The following is a 16916-nucleotide window of genomic DNA, read 5'->3' as shown; positions in this document are numbered from 1 at the left end:
CCTCAGAGACAGCAAAAGTGCTCAAGCATGGATACAGGCGACCAAGCGAAGCAAGGATGAAACTACACATACCATAGCCTAGAAAGTGGATGATGATTTGAAGATACCAGGAAGGTGTCTGTATCCAGACAGACTGAAATTAGAAGTGGGACTTGGTTTTCAAGCAATGTTGCCATTCAAGAGCAAAGAAACAGGTGGCTGTGGTGTGTAATATATCAATGCACACTATCATTATAGAGAAAGCAACACTATATCTAGCCAGTGAAACCATGGGTGAGTCTTTTTTAAAGATCATACCCTCAGAACGAAATCGCTCTGAAGGGCTGACCATTTTGAAAGGTTTAGGGACTTGCAATTTTGACAGGTGAGGAAATACAAGATTAAATGAGATACCCAGGATCAGACATTCATTAAGAGGTGAAGCTGGAATTCGTACCTACTCTGCAATTTCTGCTCTTTACCAATTTGTTCTAGTTTTTACCTTAAACTAAAATAAACCCATTTTACAGAACTGACTTGGAAAATATGAAAATCACATAACCCAATATAAACAATTTACAACACAAAAAGTTATAGAAACATTTCTGCAAAAAGGGAATGATTCTAGCTTCATTGTCTCCATCATCAAGGAAAGTATATAAATACCAGCATACTAATGGATGAGATCATAAAAGATTTCCTCCTCCTCTTCTCCTCCCTCGTCTACTATGTCCATCTTTTCTCCTGTTTCCCCTTCTGAAGTCTCCTCCATTCTTTCCAAAGCCCACCCCACGTCCGCCCCCTCTGATCCTCTCCCCTCCGTTCTTATCCCCAAGATCTACCCTCTTCTTATCCCTTACTTTACCACCTTCTTCAACTCTTGCCTCTCCTCATCAATCTTTCCCTCTGCGTTCAAACATGCAACGATTATTCCTTTTCTAAAGAAGCCCTCTGCTGATCCACTGCTCACTGCTAACTACAGACCTATTTCTCTTCTACCTTTCCTCTCTAAGCTTCTTGAGCACCTTGCCTAGTCTCAACTCTCATCCTTTGTTACTTCTTCCTCTCTCCTTCCTCCCTTCCAATCTGGTTTACGTCCCAAACATTCCATTGAAACTGCTCTCACCTATATCCTTAACTCACTCCTCTCTGCTCGACATGCTAAGCAATCCTCTATCCATATTCTATTTGATCTCTCCGCAGCCTTTGACACTGTCGATCACCCACTCCTGCTTCATACTCTTTCCTCCTTCGGGTTTAACGGCCCTGTTCTAAAATGGCTATCCTCCTACCTCTCCTCCCGTTCCTTTGCTGTATCGTGGGGAGGCCAGTAACTACGGTGTTCCTCAAGGCTCTGTACTTGGTCCTTTCCTTTTCTCTCTTTACACCCTTCTCATTGCCCCTGTCATCTGTTCGTTTGGCATTTCTCACCACTTTTATGCTGACGATACTCAACTCTTTCTTTCTCCTCCTTCTCGCCTGACCTCCACCTTAAACTCTCCTCCTGTCTCACTGCTATCAAGAACTGGATGTCCTCCCGCTTTCTCTCTTAACACCGATAAAACCAAAGTCCTTTTCTTCCCCTCTAACTCTCTTCCCCCTCCTTCCCCTCCTCCTTTCATTCACTTTCCTCCCTCCAATCTCCCCCCAAGCTCGTAATCTAGGCGTTCTCTTTGACTCCGCTCTCACCTTCTCACAACACATTTCACTCACCTGCCGCTCCTGCCGATACCACCTCTACAATAAATGCGAAATCCGTCCCTCCCTCACATTCCACACCACCAAACTCCTAATTTCCTCTCATCTTTTCCCGCCTCTTCTACTGCTCCTCTCTAATCTTTGGACTTCCCGCATCTCCGCTTACCCCTCTAAAATCCATATACCACTCTGCTGTCCGTACCCTTTGTCTCCTTACCTCCCATGTCTCCATCTCTTCCTCGCTCTCACCTTGGCTGGCTACCTTTCCACTCAGAACTAAAGTTCTACTTCCTCTGCCTTGTCTTCAAATCCCTCTATGGTCTTGCTCCTCCTTATCTCTCCTCCCTCCTCTCCTTCTACTCCCCCTCCCTTCGCTCCGCTGACCATTTCTTTCTCACTGTTCCTCCTTCCCCTTGCGCTTCCTCCCGTTTCTGCTCATTCCAACTCCTTGCACCCCTACATTGGAACTCGCTCCCTCTTACAATCCGCTCTACCACAACTTTCACCTCATTTCGGACTTCCCTTAAATCCCTCCTCCTCCATTCTCCTCCTTGAAAACTTCTCCTCTGCCCTCTTCACTTCCTCCCACCTCCCCTCTTCTTACCCTCATCTGATTCCTCTCTCCCCTCTCCTACTCCTCTCTTTTCCCCTTCCATTCTCCCTCGCCCTGTCCATCTCCTACTCACCACCACCTCTTCCCTTTCCACCCCCCACCTAAGTTAATTGCTCTTTGCACTGTTTTGTTGAATGATTCATGATGTAAATTTTGCTCTCATTGTTAAATGTTGTTGTTTTGTATTTTGTTCCACTGTACAGCGCCTTGGTATAAAGCGCTATATAAATAAATCAATCAATCAATTTCAGATAGGTTTCTCTTTTGTACTGTAAAGCTTTAAATCCACCCCAAACACAGGCGTGTGCAATGGTATTTAAAAAACGGGCAGACAAACCTTTGAATTGTACAAAAAAGCAAACCGTTTTGTTGTCACATAAGCAGACCTTAAAATATGCTTTAAGAAGCCTGCAATATCGGTCTGCTCTCTTCTGTCTAGAACTCCTGCCACTCAAATAGCCTACATGATAGTAAAGTTCAGGTAATTGGTCAAACAATGCCACCAGTATGTGAGAACCAAACCTTTATATAGAAGGCAGTGCAGTACTGTCAGTGATAAAAGATTTGTCCAGGATCACTGTATCATCTGCTGGTAAAGCCAGGATCCAAGCATGAACGCTTTGGTTTCACATTCTGGAATTTGGATACATAAACACCTCTAACATGTTATTGTCATCAATGGAGGTGCCTATGCAGGTTTTACAACTCCCCATCTAAACAAACCAATTTCTAGACCTTCACCATACTGACACTGTTTGGTTATATAGCAACTGCTATCTAGTACAGGTACATTGGTGATGATAACACCTGGAGTGCTACATAAAAAAGTACATATAGATGCAGGCTTAACAACTTCATACATTCGAAACGCTGTCGGCATTTCAGGAATTTGGTATTGTAATCTTGCATATGAACGCAGATCTCTGCAATGAGTGCTTAACACACTGAGCTATCCTCTGAACCATCCGGGCACTCACACTTATCAATATGTATTTCAACTTTGGCTATTGCACATGATCATTTTAATCCCCACAGAAAGGTGAGAATGCTACAGGTGTTGTGCCACGCAAACTATGTATACCACAGTGAACATAGCATTACAGGAAGAAAAGATCAGAACAAAATGTGCTTGTCAACAACAGACAGAAAATAGGTTTAGCCATACCAGCACACCATAGAAAATCCTGATGTGTAATACTTAATTTTGTTGATTTGGGGAAACAGGCTTAAAAAAAATAAGGCTCCTTCTTGGGGCCCCCTCCATGGTGGGGGCCCGGGGCAAGTGCCTCTTTTGCCCTCCCATAAAGACGTCTCTGGTAACAGCACTGATTCCCTCTTGAGTGCCCCTCCTATGTCTCTTTGTGGTGGAGACGTGAACTCCATACACAGGGCTGGGTCTCCCGCCTTTCTGAATGATGACGATTCCCTGCCAGCTGGAGACGCCAACCACCAGTCTGTTGCGGTGTCCTCCCCCAAACCCTGCATTGTCCCTGAGCCTGTTGTTGGCTCACAAACCCCCTCACTAGGATCAAGCAGTTCAGGTGTTTGCGACAAATAGTCTGCGCCCGTCTGGAAGGCTGCAGGCTTATGAATGGTCAGAAACGTTAAGGGCTGGAGGTTCAGAAACCATCATAGTACCCATTGGGTAGAGTCATTATGTACTGCCAGCCATTGCAGAGAAGCATGATCAGTAAAGAGTGCAACATTTCCTTCCGAAGAAGTATCAGCAGAAAGCTTCTACAGCCCATTTAATGCCAGACATTCCTCCTTGATTGTGGAGTACGCCATTTCATGAGGGTGCAGTTTCTGGCTGATAAAGACAATCGGGCGTAGGTCGTGGTCTGCTCCTTGCGACAACACAGCCCCTAGTCCTAAAAAGCTTGGAGAAATCAGGCCAATATAGTACTGGTTGTGCGGAAATAAGGTCCTTCATGGTGCTAAAAGATTTTATGGCGATGTAGTCTGTTAGATGGCCCCAGTGGTTGTCCTCCAAAGCGTCAGTTAATGGTGCTGCAATCGTTGAGAACAATGGGATGAAATGACGGTAATAGCCAACAAACCCCAGGAAACCACCTATGCCCCTTTTTGAGGCGGGTAGCACAGTGTACCTTATGGCTTCAACCTTGTTGGCTAATGGCTGGATTTCCCCTTTCCAATGGTGTATCCCAAATACTTGGTTTGTCCCCAACACTGTCTTTCTAGGATTGCTGCGTATTCCTGTGTTACTCAAGGTGTGTACGACTTTGGTTGGGTGTATCAAATGGTCTTCCCAGGACTCGCTGAAGGTGATATCATCCAAATATGCTGAAGCATAAGATCCATGACAGCGTAGTATCTGATCCTTGAGATTCTGAGAGGTTGTTGCAGCTACATGTAGCCCAAAAGGGAGCACAGTGAACGGACAGTCGTTGTGGGCTGGCAACGGAAGGTTTTTTCCATGTCCTCTTCTCTAAGTGGAGTCTGACAGCACCCCTTTGTTAAGTAAATGGTACTCTGATACCTGGCAGATCCTAACATCTCCAGAAGTGTGTTAATCCTGGGACATGGGATAGGCCTTGCATACCGAAATGGCGTTAAGTTGTCTGAAGTCCATTCAGAAACGCGTAGATCCGTCAGTCTTTTGGTACCAACACAATGGGTGAGTACCAAGGGCTCTTTGAGGGTTTGATGATACCCATTGCTAGCATGTCCTAGATTTCCTTTCGTACTTCTTTTAGCCTAGGGTATCTTATAGGGTCTTACCTGTATGATCTCGCCTGCAATGGTTTGTATATAGTGTTTCAATAGGTCGGGCTTTTCAGGCAGACTAGAGAAGACATGTTGACATTCCCAGAAAGTATTACTGATGTTGATTCTCTTCTTTTCGGATAACCCCTTGCACCAATTGGTCTTGCAGGATGGTCTTCTCTCCCCGATGGAAGAGTTCAATTGGTGCTCTAACTTCGGGGTTGATTAGAGCAATTGCTGCGACTTCGTCCTTCCATTCTGTTAGTGGATTAATATGATAGTTTTCTGGTTGTTGGTGATCTGGTTAGCTTATCAATATTGTACAGGTCACAGTACTCTTTTGATCACATAGGGTCCCCTCCAATTTGGTAATAACAAAATTCCAGCTTGTTGCCGGCACTTGGCGCTACATCTAGTTGTGTTAAAAAAGAAATTTGACACTTATGATGATAGTGAGCTGCTAACTGGGATTCTATTATCCTGAAACTGGCCAGGGCTTGGTAACTAGGAAAACAATAGTTAGAATCCTATTATGTTGCGCTTTCACCATGGTTACAATAAAAGATGGCAGTATTTGCAATTGTGGTATTTGGACTATTGATTTTTTATTGCACTTAAATATAGTACATTAGAATCCTTTCTTATATTTCATTCATACGGTTATTTGGATCCCTGAAAGTTGAAATAATTGAATCATTAGTCATTCAGTTACTCCCTTTCTTGATTTGTTGCTTGGATTATCCAGTCCACTTGGTATATTTCTTGAATTAGCTTCATTCAAGGTTGTGCATAACCCTACTAATGTTCATATAGATTTGTCCTTTTATTTTTAGTTCTTAGGGTTTGTAAGTCTTTGTCTAATACTCCTTATTGTTGTATTTCATTTGTACTTTATTGCAATTGTTGTATACTGTCTTTTATTTCTCCTTCCTTTTTAGGTTGGTCTGTCTTGTTACATTCCTTTTATAGTTTGCTCTCCTAGTTGGATTGGTACTCCTTATGATATGTTACTTTTGTTTTTGCTCTGTAATTTGCTTCCCGTGTTTAATTGATTCTCATTGTTATTGTATTGTTTAAACTTTGTGATTTGCTCCCCGACACATGTTTCCCCGCCTTATTTTATGGCGGTTCCTCAGGGGGTGCAAAAAAGGTTGTATTAGATAGTTGCTGTGGTGCCTTAATTAATGAAACAAACCGGGTGTGCAATTTTGAATACATTATGCTACATCAATTTAAAATAAATTACGCTTTGATAGCAGATTGTCATACTTACTATGATTCTAATCTTGGTTGTGAGGTTATAATATATTGTAATCCATCGTCCTTCCAATATAGGTTGTCCTTGTTTACCATTGCGTATAGTTTGGTCGGCTAACTGTTTTATTGAAAAACAGGTTGTTTTGCACGGTAAAGTTAGTATAACCTGTGGGGCAAAGTGAGTTTATTTAATAAGCATCATTTGCGTCTCGCTTCCCAAATATATTTACCAAACAGGGTAAATGATATTGGTACATGTGAATTTAAGCATATGATACCATGTTTAGATTAAATGGTTACCTTAGAAGTTGGTTTGGGCTCATGATTTTGTTAACCAAGGTTTTAATGATGCTGGGACTATGTATTCTCATAAAGTTTTGGTTTTTGGGTTCCCCGCTTTTCAACTTGTATTTTCGATTCACTTCCTGTTAGATAAAGAGGAGATTCACTTTTAAATTTCTACCCCTTCCTATTGTAATTCGATAATACCCCTCCAATTTGCCAGCACCTTGTTTTCACTCATGGGTAATGGAACTAGAACCTTGTTTCCTTTCTGAAGGGATCAAATCCGTGTTTTCTTGTATTGTTCCTCTTGAGCTAGTCCAAGATTCCTAGAGGGTAGTTCTTGCAGGCTGGCCAAAATGTTCCTTTGTTCATTGACTTATTTGTATATTGGCTACTTGCCTTGCATTTCCCATTTTTCCTTTACCACGTCTAGTAACGTACCTGGTTGCCAGCCAAATAGGTGCTTAAGCGGTGAGAAGCAAGCTGATGATTCGTTTAGTGCATTTACTTATGTAGCGCACCTAACCCATGGGTAAATGGGTGCTTATACGTGGGTACATGGTAAGTTACAAATCACAATACAGAAAAGCATAGCATTTTTACAAAGGTACTATGTCGGGCATGTTACATAGTTTACCCTGGATTTACAGTAGTTACAATGAACAAGGATACAGGAATATAAGAGTGTGCCCCTAACTCGGATACAGGGTCATTTAGTTACAAGTCACAGTACTGAGAGTCATGGCATTTTATAATGGTACACTGTCGGGCATGTTACATATTTTACACTAGATTTTTAATGATTACAATGACCAAGGATACAAGAGGTATAATAAAATGTGCTGTTGGTTTATACAGATATATACATTATATTGAGTGAAAGTCTAGACAGTGCTATTGCATAGTGGTCTGGGCAAAGAGCCAGGATTTAGTTTTAGCTCTGAAGGACCAGAATGAAGGTTCTGCTCTAATGGCAGGGGGAGTGTGTTCCAACATTTGGCCGCTAGCACTGGGAAGCTGTAACCTCCTGCCGTTTTAAAGTTATATTTTGGGATGGTGAGTAGGTTGAGGTAGTTGGATCTGGTAGGTCTGTTTGACGTCTGGCAAATTTATCTGTCAAATAATTCGGGGCCGTGTTTGAAAGGCATTTGTGCGTGATAACAAGAGATCGTAATGTGATTCTTTCACACACGGGTAACCAGAGTGCGTCCCTCCTGAATGCAGAGATGTGACTGGAACGTGCAATGTTTAGGGCCGATCTTAAGGCATTGTTCTAAAGAACTTGGAGTTTGTTTAAATTCTGAGAGGATGAGCCAAGTAATAAAGTGTTAGTAAAATCCAACTTGGAGAGGAAGAGAGCTCTGGATAATGTAATGCAGCTGTTAGTTGATAAGAAAGGTTTGCAGGCATTAATGAGTTTATTGGTGTAGGCAGTGGATGAGGCTGTGGAGTTAACTTGTTTTGTAAGAGATAGGGTGGAATCTAGGTAGACTCCAAGTGTTTTAACTTTTCTGGAGACTTATGGTGTTTCCGTCGATAATGAAAGCAGATTAACGCTTGTCTAATTTGCTTAGCCGAGCTTGGGAGCCAATGATCAGGAGTTTGGTCTTGTCATCGTTTAGACACAGACTGCGAGTGGCCATCCAGGCTGGATCTCTAGATGGATGTCATTAATCATTTAATGTCTGTAGAATAGCAACCAGTGTAATGAGTAGCTGGGTGTCATCGGCATAATTAGTGTAGGCAACACCCATAGTGTCAAGACGGTCGAAGAGGAGCTTGGTAAATATATTATAGAGCGTAGGCGAGACGCAAAAGCCCTACGGAACTCCACAGTGGATTGGAACTGGTGGCGCTGACGCTGAGGTTGCAAAAACCCTGGTGGTTCTGTTAGAGAGGAAGGATTGGACGCAGCTAGCAGCATTGGGTGAGGAGGCTTCTGCTGAGGTTAGGTGTTTGGTTATGATTTTATGGTCGACCAGGTGAAAGGATGCTGAGATCTCAAGTAGGATGAGGATAGCCAGTTTGCCTTTGTCTTTCGTTTCATCCATCTGTATTTTCAAGTCTAGGAGAGCCCTCTCAGTACCATGTCTTGGACTGAAGCCAGACTGTCGAAGGCCTAGTAAGTTGTTATCTTCCAGGTGTTTCTGGATTTGGAGATAGGCAGCACGGTCTAGAATTTTTAAGAGAAAGGGAACTGTAGTGGTAGGCCTATAGTTAGCTGGAATGTTCCGGTCTAGGTTAGGTTTTTTCAGAAGCGGCATGGCCCAGGCTTCTTTGAGGTTATCAGGAACAGAGCAGTTTTTAAAGGAGTTTATCAAGGTTGTTATGAATGGTGCTAATTCTCTTGCTCCATGCTTGATGACAGAGGCTGGGCATAAATCACCCTGCCAATTAGATGGTTTTAATCTGAGGGTTATGTTTTCAACTTCTTTGATGGAGCGAGGGGAGAATTGGAAGGGGGTGCAAAGTAGTTGGTGGGCGGTAGTTTTGGTGTTCTTTGAGCTTGGGGTAGGTTGTTTTTTTTACTCTATTTTATCTTGTAGAAGTGCTATTTTATCTGAGAGGGCTTTCTGAATGTTTGCACACCAGGCAGCGTCTTTCTAGCACGACTCAGTGGGAGGTGCTTGAGACTCTAGTTACTTGAGAACAGTGAAGAGTTCCTTTGCGCTAGACTTACCGTTCTGAATTCTCTCATTGTACATTTCTCTTTTGGAGCTGAGAATGGCAGCTTTGTATGAGGTGGCAGCAGTGAGTAATTTTTCTTTGTTAGGGGTGGAGGGGGGTCTTTCTCCATGTGGATTCAGCTGATTTTTTTTGTTACTGAGCAGCTTTAAGTCGGCAGTAAATCATTTATTTAGGTGAATAGTGGGTTTGGTCTTTCGATATTTTAAGGGTGCAATCTTGTTTATTGCTTGCTCCATAATGTCATACCTTTCAACTAAGTAGGTGGGCTCCTTGTCAGTCCCGTGGTATAGATTGGCGATGGGACATAGTAGAGGCAGTAAGTGATCAAAGGTTAAGTTGTGTAAGGGGTGTATCTCAGAGCACCATCACTATCAAGGGTAAAACTCTGTCCCAGTTTCTTCCAGTGAGGTCAGTCACTTTTTAAAAATATTTTGCTTTTATTGTACCTCTCGACCAGTCCATTGGTCTGTGGATGGTAGACCTACGTACGCAGCTGTTTAGTCTGCATGAGCTGACATCCCTGTTTCATGACGATGCACATGAAATTGGTTCCTTGGTCTGGAATATTTTCTTCAGGGATACCAACTCTAGAGAAGAACTGTGAGACTAGATCTCACACCTGGTTCGCGGAGGTAGAGAAGGCCTCTGGGTAGCAGGTTGCATAGTCCACTATAACCAGTCAATATCGGTAACCCCTGCTGTTTGGTTTAAAGGGGCCTATTAGGTCTACCCAATCCTATGAAAAGGTTCTTTGATGATTGGCATTCGCTGTAGGGTGGCTTTTGGTGGGATATATGCACTGTGGAGTTGACAATTAGGACAGCTTTTACAGTATCTCATAACTTGTCCATATACACTGGGCCACTACATTTCTTTTAACAGGTTGTTTTGTGTTTTCTCTAATGCTAGATGTCCTCCTGGAGCATGATTGTGGGGGTTTTTGATTAAGGTATCTCAATAGAATGTTGGCACCAAGAGTTGCTCTTTCGCCTGTCTGTCAGAACCCCGGTTTATTTGATAGTACAGCCCCTTTGTTTAGCTTGAACCACAGCTCCCCAGTATATCTAGGTTTTTCCTTCATGTTCTGCTTTCTGTCTTGGAATTCTTAGGGCCTCATCTGTTAGGGACTCACTTCTGAATGAAGGGTTGTGGGAGTTTACATTCCAGTCAACTATACAAGATCTGTAGAATATTCTGCTTCCACCTGTGCTTCTTCCATGACCTTGTTGCAGGTTTTCTTGGGGCATTGGGTACGGTAGGAAACTTTGTCATGGACTACTGCATCCTGTAACCACTTGTTCTCAGTGATCAGTTCCTTGAAGTTTGGCAAGTCCAAATCAATAAGCACTGGGGCGGGTAGAGTAGGCATAATGGTGGAACTAATATTTAAGGAGGCATTCTTAACATCCAGGTTTACTATTTTGGATGGATACTTTTTTACATACCAAAGGTGGAGAAGAAACGGGCAGATGAGACTTTTGAAAAGTAAGGATGAGCATGTCAGACGCATCTCCTACCACCTGAAATCATGGCTGCCTATTCATGCAGCAAAAGGACCATACCGATTTGCAGAAAAACTCAGAAAAGGAAGGGAAAGAAATGATACGACAGCCCAACTTTGTCAACAGATGTTAATGGAACCTAAACCCTTCGCGCAAATACATCTGCTTGAAAGTTCCAGGGCCCCGACACCCCCCCACCCACCTTTATGTAGGCCACCAAATAAATCACTAGTTGGGCTGCGAGTGCCTGCAATGAGAGCTCCACATTCACTGGCCAATCCTGAAACAGACCGTACACAATTCACGTTTCCCAAAATGGAATAACTAGACACAGTACGAGGCCTGCTGACTGTGATGAGTCAGGGAAATATGTTGCTTTTCCCCAACGGTGAACCACCACCATTGAAGCTAGGGAGGTGAGGCCCCTCTGCAAAACCTTCCCTAGGGGTTTGGGCAAGTGGGATCTCACTGGGAGTGACTGCCTTAGTGGATGAGAACTTCCATGGTAAAGTAAGATCTTGCATGAGGACTGCACCCTCCTCCTATATGGGGGCTAAAGAAGTTGTAAAGGTGATGAGATTTTTGTTTATCTGAACCCACTGCTGAACCCTCTGCAGAATCTATATCATGTAATCAACTATAGGTTGCCACTCGTTGCAGAGACTCCTATAAACATTCTGAAGTCTTCAGTTGGAGGAGCTGCTTCCACAACAAAAAGCTGAAAGGGAGGAACCGCGCAGATGCTGCTAGAGCGTGAAATGAAGACTGCCTGGAGGCGAGACCACAGAGAGGACGTGATGGGTCCTGAGTCTGAAGCCTTGAAGTGAGCTTCTAAACAACCTGAGCAAGGACCAGAGTGTCCCGAAAATTGCTAAGAACACTTAAGCCAAGCAGGCCTATTGAGAAGTCCCATAAGGAGGAAGGGACACAACCCCAGCCAAAGAAAGATAAAAAGTTTAAGGGACACGAGGACTAATACTAATGCTGAAGGCACGGAGAGCCATAAAAGTTAATCAAAGTATAGTGCCCACACTACCCCAGAGTGTGAAGGCTCTAGTGACTGAGTTAGGCCTTGAGATGCAGCATTGTTGAAGGGGGATAAGTCAACTACGGGTAAGAGGAGGACAGTCGGCCCCCATCCTACTTCTGGCCGCTGACTCGATCTTGCATCACAGAAAAGCACTGGCGGATTCCTACGCTACCGGACAAGAGGCTCCATTCCCTGGAATCGGGGTGAAACATCAATCTGGACAAAATAGAGTATTCCTCTTGGCATCCTGCAAGCTAGATGGACCCTGCCCAGGGTCTAACGGACAGCTACCATCGCCAATGGGTAACACCCCAACCCCCGCCCCCCAAACAAACCCTCTGCCCGCCCAGTGCTTCCGCAAGTTTTTACTGGGCTGAACCCAATCCAGAGTTCTTTGGTGATGGGTCCAGAGCAGACTTCCTACCTCTTAGCCTTAGACTGATCCTCCCCCAGGCCTGAGGTCTATAGAGTGCCTCAAGCAACTGTCATGGACCGCCTCAGAGGTGTCCCTGTCCTGGCATTACCGGACTGAGGATAATCGCTGCAAGAGGCCCCCTGTGTATTCTCAGTGGATCTGCCCCCCTTCTCTTATGCCAGTCAGTTTGTGCATCCATTTGTGGCATTGAGCACACCACAGCATACAGACTTTCCACTGTGAGAGTTCTGAGGGCATTTTGGGAGACTGGTTCTCACATAATTAACGCCTATTGTAGGGAGGTGCTAACTTCTGCATGTTTCTTTCAGTGGTTTGTGTGTTGCAGCAGCTTGTGCTATAGGCCCCAGGAAAGTAACCATAATCGTGGGAAAGATTGACCCACGGAATAGGTTAATTACAGGGAGAACCGAAAACTCTCAATCTCTCCTCCAAATGACACTTGAAAGCCTGAGAGCCGGATGGCAACAGTGGGAAGGCTATTAGACAGATCACTCCTAGGGCTGTATATTGAACCAAGTCCAAGGAGGTAACCATCTCAGAGTAAATGTAAGGAGTCATCAGTCTTTCTATTAGCACCCTGGCAGGGCTAGCCAGCTAGGAACGTGGGTTGAACCACTGGTGAAAGCCTGTGTTCCATGCTGCCTGACGGCCGGCTCCCCCCCCCTGCCATCTCCCCCTCCCCACCGTCCATTTCTTTCACCCTCTGTCCCTTTTTTTTCCCAACTTACCTTAATTCTTCAGAAAGCGCTGCCGTCGCAGCTGCTCCTTCTCCCTGGCTTCCATTGAAAGGGAAGAGAGGCTCCGTACAGAGCCCCGCCTTCCCTTTCCATGGCAGCCATCTTGGAAAGTTATTTTCCTTCGTTCAAGGAGACGCACGCGGTTGTCCTGTTGAACGAAAGGAAAAATCTTTATTTTTTTTTAATGTATTTTTTAGCACCCCGGGTTACCGTTTTGGCAGCCTGGTTTGCTAATTGCCTTAATCTCCTGTTCCAAGAACTGAAACGGGGGATTCAGGGGGATTAAACAGCCCGTAGCCCTTGTTTTTTCTTAACATTATAACAAGGTAATTTGTAACCGTATATTTTTCAAAGGTAGTTGGTAATCTCTGCAGGCCATGAGGGTTTCTGCACCTCCTTGAATCAAAGATTTTCAAGTTTTCTCTACTGCCTTAGATTATGCTGTGTGTATCTCATTGTGAGTAACCACTTTACGTGAATCTATTGAGCATATTTTCAAATTCTGTATGGCAGAATCGGTCCCCGATATATATGGTGTAACCTCAAAATCTAAGAAAGATGTCCCTGGATTACCTATTTTAGCTGTAATTGGGTCTTTTCATCCATCAAGTTAAGGTATGAAAGAAAGTCATGTGTTGCGAGTGTCATGCTAGATTGTACAAATATCAGTATAACTTTCCCAGTATCTGAGGTATTTATGCCAGACTGAATGGTGTATTATATGATCTGTAAGAGATCAAGAGTAAGACTCCGGCACAGTGGTGTTGATTAAAGACTTTTATTGATGAAATGAGAGGGGTTTGGGGAAATCCTACCTTTCAACACTAGGAGGGGTTTCCCAGCCTCAACAAAACTAAGGAAAGACCATATCAGAATGTCCAAAACGGAGAGTTCTGTACTTTGTCTAAAATCCTAAACTGACCCTTGCTTACTAAAGATAATATAACATGAAGTGGGGTATATCTTTTAGCTGAACACACAGTTCTAAAGTGTAAAAAAAAAAAATGTATCCAGTTCCACCAGAAAATGGGTCTTCGCTTCCCCTGGATTCCTCTGGATTTTCAATGTTTTTCGCTTTCACATTAATATACTCCACGATCTTAAGGGGAAAGACTCTTCCCCCGATTAATAAGTTCGACAATTCACAGGGTCAACTGGTGTAACTCTGCCCCATGAGCTTTCTTAGGTTTTCCACAGTTCATAGCACAATTCACAGTTCCACAATGAAAGAGGGGAGACTCCCTTCCCCTAGATTCCACACATTTGGAGATGGGAGGGCTGTTTCCCCTTAACACAAATTCAATAATCTTGATTTGCTGCAGGTCCCTGACTCACTATATGCCTGGTTTACTCTCCTGCTAGGACTTTTTTTGGCTCCGTATTTGAGCGTAGGTCCCGGACTCACTTCTCATCAGTAATCGCCTTCTCTTTTATACATTTCCAAGTCTGGTTGCTCAATCGTCCCGGTGTCCCAGCTCCCTCGTTTGGGTTTATCAACGGTATGCCTCATCGGCCATGAAGTTCCCCGGCGGCCGGTGCCCGCTTTGCCTTCTACTTTGCTTGACTGACTCCACACTGCAGCCTGCTCTTTGTCTGTGTCCCAACTGACGTCAGGAGCAGTCTCCTTTCTTTCTTTGTCTGTCTGTCTTTCTTTGTCTTTCTTTGTCTTTCTTTGTCTTTCTGTCTTTCTTTGTCTTTCTCCTTCTTTCTCTTTCTTTCTCTCTTTCTGTTTCTTTGTCTTTCTCTCTTTTTCTCTTTCTTTATTTCGTTCTTTCTTCGCTCTCCACACCCATGTGTGTTGTATTTAAATTTCGAGGGGATTGGGTCCTCCGACGTATTCCATATCTGACAGGTATGACAGGTATGACGACCTTGCTAGATTCGTCACAGAGCACGCTTAAACCTGTGCATAAGACTATTTGCTCATGCGTCTCCCCTTCACTGGAAAATCCTAGTGCAGTGGTATTGAAACCTTTTTATGCTGTGCACCTCCTGAATAACAATATTTTGCTGCTCCCCCCGCTGCGCAATATATGCTTAAATTCTCTATTAAAAACAGTTACCATACTCCCTTTTGGAAGAGCCTTGTGCCGCCCCCTGGGCATCCTTTGGACCCCCCTAGGAGGGGCCAGCCCCACAGTTTGTAGACACCTGTCCTAGTGCCCCTGTTCCTTAATATGTTCTGTCTCATTGAATTACATATTTCATATGTGGTGTGCCTCCACTAAGTAGTGCAATGAAGGCTATGCTAAACAAGAGGGAGCAAGTGGGCACCATCAAGGTCCAAGTTAATTACAGGGTGCTCGCCAGCAACCACAATGCACACATGTGGTTAAATAAATCCAAACCAGAAATTTCTGGTCATCCTCATCATCAGCTCAGCACTTACTGCTATCCAACAGCTATGCTTACATTTCATGCAACTTTCATAAACATCGGAAGTACAAGCTCTCCAATTGGATATTTTATTTAATAAAAATTAAATCCTCTTTAAACGAAGGACGAACAAAGTAAGCCAATGCGTTTCGAACTGTGGTTCCTGGTCTGTGCCATCTCTCTAACTTATACAAAAATGTATATATGTCTAAAACCTTAGGCATCCAGGGCTGTCCCTTTTTTTTGTGAGAAGTCTCCTTTGAATTGTAAATAGTTGTTTTGCAAAGCTTTCAACATTATGTACATATGAAGCATTGGGAAGAGTGACTGCAAGTAAGGTCTTTTATGTAATATATTGCCTCTTTCTGTAGCATTTTAGTATATGTAGTGCTTGGATGTTAAAGGCCACCGAAAGTTATTTCTATGGGTTAAAAGCCCTGTGTCCCAATATTTGATTTGCTTCAATGGTGCCCCTAATGTAGGTGTTCTTTTGACTTGGAGGCTTAAGGATAACATTCACATATTTACTTAACGGTTCCAAAAAGGAACCAGAGCTGAGACAATGGGTTTAATACAAACCTTGTGTATTTTAGGCATAGCATAAAACAAGGGTGTTCTTGCATTAGATACATTTAAGTTGTCAGATTCCTGTTTTCTAATCCAATTGCACAAGAGTGAAAAGCTGGTCACATCCTGAAGCATTTCTATGTCAGGTGTTGTCTTTACTCACTACCTTATTATGACTTTCAATATTCAGAATGTTGAATACCATTTCCTCATATTGGATAATGTTCTGGATGTCAATACCACCACCATTGTCAGCAGATTTTAGGATGTCATCTTTTTCTTAGTTCTTGTATTTTTTTTTCAAATTGCTACGTGTGTATTTAGAGTGTCTGTAATGTATTAAAGTCGCTTATAATACTCTTTTAGAAAAAAGTCAACGTTTCTGCAGTTACCATGTGGTCCAATGGGTAGAACAAGGATTTATTTTGAAGTCCTTTATCACTGATATCCTCTACCTTTTTTTGGGTTGCAAAACATTTTTTAAATTGAATTTGGCGAAATTGCCTCAGCAACACTTCAATGTTCAGCCAATTAATCTGATGGAAACAAAGGAGAGGCATCTTTCAAGTATTGATGTTTCATGCATCGTCAAGTTATAGCTAGGAATGTTAGAGAGGTATTTTTACTAGTCATTCTACCATTGGTATTCCCTCCACCTGATTCGAAACACTCTGGGGCGCCTGGGTTGGCAATTCCTGATAATACGAGTCTCTTTGACGTCCTCCCATCTGACCTGGTCCTAAAAAAGGATGTCCGTTATTGGTTACCATTTTCATAACTATCCTCTGGGGTGGAGCCACTACCTTATGATTCAGAGAATGTCACCCATTTCAACCTATAGAACAAGTTCTTTCTTATTTGATAAAGACATCTCTAGTGAGGTTAATTGTACAATCTTCTGCTAAATAAGGTAACACAATTTTCGGCTTATATTCCTTAAGATACTTAGCCCATTCGTTTTTTTTCTTTGAGATGGTTATTGCTCAAAATTCAACAATTTATCTTGTCTAATCTCTTTGAT

The sequence above is a fragment of the Ambystoma mexicanum genome, chromosome 1p (assembly GCF_040938575.1).
Source record: "Ambystoma mexicanum isolate Mex_15411 chromosome 1p, UKY_AmexF1_1, whole genome shotgun sequence".
Lineage (NCBI taxonomy): Eukaryota > Metazoa > Chordata > Amphibia > Caudata > Ambystomatidae > Ambystoma > Ambystoma mexicanum.
Note: the sequence above shows the minus strand (reverse complement) of the source record.